Source organism: Apodemus sylvaticus, chromosome 7 (assembly GCF_947179515.1).
Source record: "Apodemus sylvaticus chromosome 7, mApoSyl1.1, whole genome shotgun sequence".
Classification (NCBI taxonomy): Eukaryota; Metazoa; Chordata; class Mammalia; order Rodentia; family Muridae; genus Apodemus; species Apodemus sylvaticus.
The window spans coordinates 1,299,408-1,303,180 of NC_067478.1; positions in this window are offsets into that span (position 1 = coordinate 1,299,408).

Here is a 3,773-nt window from a genome sequence, read left to right on the forward strand (position 1 = left end):
GCCAGAGCAAAGAACCCTTTTCAGGGTTTCCCCCTCTATATTTCAGAGTCGAGATATTAAACATTGAGTCTTGATCAGAAAGAACTTTGTCTTGGCTTCATTCTTCTCTCACCCACCCGTCATTTATTTTCATTCCCAGCCTCCCACTCAGGTACATCCAGTTCTCTCTGGCTGTGGGCAACATATACAGAAGACAATGAAACTTTTTGAGGGATTTGGGGGAGAACTTTATTGGCTGTCATCATGTGATGCCAGCTATACACTCATTCCTAAAAAGTTTTTTAAGTGTGTGGAATTGCTCTACAAGGAGGGAAATATTGTAGTTTTCACCAACTAGCAATTCTAATCAGGAAGTTTTTCAGGAATACCTACTTCTGAGAAAAAGGAATGATCCATCTACTGTGTTTTGGAGCAAAACATTTGTATGCTTTAAAAGATAATCTGCCTCTCTGCTGGGTATCTTGCGCAGTAGTAACTCAATGCATCTATTAGTGGGAGGACTTGTTTGGTCCAGTGAAGAATAAATGGACAATGTCTCTTCATGAGCAGAATACTACTACCAACAAAAAACTAATACCTGGGACTAAAAGGTGGCTTAGCAGTCATGCGCATTGGCTGGTCTTCTAGAAGACTTGGGTACAATCCCGAGATGGTGTCTCCTAACCATCTCTTCTGTTGATGGGGTGAAGATCTGGTGCCCTCTTCTGCCCTCTCCAGGGAGCCAACACACATGACATGTACATACATACATGTAGGCAAAGCATCCATACAAATAAGTTATAAATGCATGGCTTTCCCCACTAGTTGCAGAATATGGTTGTAGTGTTTGCTGTTCTCATGTGTCAAAGGCAAATGGTTCCAGTGTACACCTCCTAGCCCCTTTGCCATCATGTTTGGCCTCTAGAACTATTTTACATGTTTGAATTAGGATTTTAAGTAAGTTGAACCTCCTCTAGGGTCTATAACCTCTCCAGTCATGTTATTTTATACTACCAGGCATGAATTCACACATACTGAGAAACCAACCCTAAAGGCCAATAGACAGCAGTTAGCTATTGACTGCCAAGAAAACGGTACCACTATTGCTCCATAGGGACACCTTGTCAGAGCTCACATTGGTGTGGCTGGTAGGCTTTACAGCTGGGCTGGACTATTGTCTTCCTTGGCAGCTTGCACTACACCTTTCAAATCCTATGAAAGCTAGGCTTTCATAGGAGGAGGCTTCTAGTTCCAGCTCAATTTCTCCAAATTTTGTGTTCCACATGTGTGATGTCTTCAGTAACAGGGTCTTAACTTCAGGTTCTGGGAAGCAGCCAAGGACAGTAGGTATAGCCATACTGCTTAGGGAGTTTATTGGACCCAAAACCAACAGCTCAAAGGGATGTTTCCCCTCTCTGGCACTGAGGTTTTTGTTAGTTTTTGGCTCTTGTGAGGAACTTCACCCCGTAAGGGTGCATCTGAATTTTATTTGTGTGTGTGTGTGTGTGTGTGTGCACACACAATGTTTCCTGTTGCCTTTTCAAACATGCCTGGTGTTATTTCCCTATCTCTATTTTCTTACTTATCTTTTAAAATAACTTATCTTTTAAAAAGTAAAGTAGTTGGAGACTGTGGTAGATGAAAATGTCCTTAGACTCATGTATGTGAATACTTTATCCTCAGTTGTTGACGCTGTTTGGGAAGGTTTAGACTCCTTAGGAGGTGGAGCCTTCTTGTAGACATCAATTTCACATTTTCTCTCTGCTGTGTGTGTATAAGATGTGACCACCCAGCTCCTCAATGAAGCCATAGTGTGGGTTTTTGTTTGTTTTTTGTTTTCCCCCACCAGTTTTTTGAGATAGGGTTTGTGTAGCTCTGCCTGTCCTGGAACTAGCTAGCCCTCTGTAGACCCAGCTAGCATAGAACTCAGAGATCCACCTGCCTCTGCCTCCTGAGTGCTGGGGTTAAGGCCATGCACCACCACTGCCTGGCTGCCTGCTTCTTTTCAGGTCTTCCCTGTTATGATTGTATCTTTCTTGAGCAAGTGAAAAGCAACAAATACAGGCTAATGAGATGGCTCAGTGGGTGCTTTCTGAGCAAGCCTAGTGACCTGGGTCCAATCTCCATAAAAGTGGTAGGAGAGAACCAACTCCTCAAAGTTGTTATCTGGTCTCCACATACATGCTGTGACTGACACACACACACACACACACACACACACACACACACACACACTAGCCTTTTAAGGACAACAAACCAATAGAGTAGATATAGACAAAATTAATGGTTTAGGGTATGTGATACTACAGATGCACCTCTAACCTTAAAAGCTTGGGGGGAGAGGGGAGTATGTCCTTAATTTAAGGATTATTTGGGTGAAGATTTAAAACTTATTTAGCAGCCAATGTAACTATCTATATATGAGAAACACATACCTACAATGAGCCTGCATGTTGATGTTAAAGTGTATCAACTCTTAGGAGGGAATTTCACAATTGTGTCATATAGCACCAACTAATTTGAAACAGTGAAATCAGGTCAGCAGACATTTAAAAGAAAAGCAAGTAAAGAAAGATGCTCTGGGGCTGGAGAGAAGGTTCGGTGGTTAGGAATATGTACTGTTATTTTAGAGGATCAAGTTCAGTTCCCAGCACCCATGTCAGTCACCTCACAATCCACAGCTGTAGGGGACCCAATGCTGTCTCCTGTACTTTGGAACCAGTGCACCCACAGGTACAGACATATACAAATATACTCCATTTAAAATAAGAATAAGGTTAAAAGTCCTTAAATTGGATAGATCTTCACAGTCATGAAAAACACTAACAAGTAAAAGGGAATTTTATTTTTCTGGGGAGGGGACTTAAGTGATAAACTGCATACTGGGCTAACTTTAAAAAAAAAAAAACAAATGTGAAGAGTGGAGAGATGGCTCAGGGGTTCAAAACTCTAGCTGCTCTGCCAGAGGACTCAGGTTGATCCCTACCATCATACAGTGGTAGACAGCTGTCTGTAAGTCCAGTTCCAGGGGGTCTGATGGCCTCTTCTGTAGATACCAGGCACCTAAGTGTTATTCATCCATATATGAGGCAAAACACCCATCCACATAAAAAGTATGAGGGGGCAAAGTAAATGCAGAGAGCTATAGGCAAGAAGCAAGAGCAATGAGAGTCTTACAGTAAGCCTTAAAATAAATGGTGAAATGCAGAGGTTAGAATGAAGTAGAGGATGTATTATCTCTGTGCTTGAAAATCACAAATTGTGGAATGCAAAATTTAAAAATGAGATGTGTTTTAAGATAGTTTTAAAAGAAAAAAAGCTAGAAGTAAATAAAATATGTGGTTCTTATCCTGCCATTGTGGCTGAATACTGAGTAGAAAGCACTCATTTGAAAGAGAATTAGAAAAATATCCCCCTTTTTTGGTGTGTGTGTGCTTTTCAAGACAAAGTTTCTCTGTGTACCACTGGCTGTCCCAGAACTCGCTCTGTTTTTTGTTTTTTTTAAAGATTTATTTATTGTTATATGTAAGTACACTGTAGCTATTTTCAGACACACCAGAAGAGGGTGTCAGATCTCATTACAGATGGTTGTGAGCCACCATGTGGTTGCCGGGATTTGAACTCAGGACCTTCAGAAGAGCAGTCACTGCCTTTAACCGCTGAGCCATCTCTCTGGCCCCCCAGAACTCGCTCTGTATACCAGGCTGGCCTTGAACTCAGAGATCCACCTGCCTCTGCCTCTCAAGTGCTGGGATCAAAGGCATGCACCGTCACTGCCCAGCTTACTTCTAAAC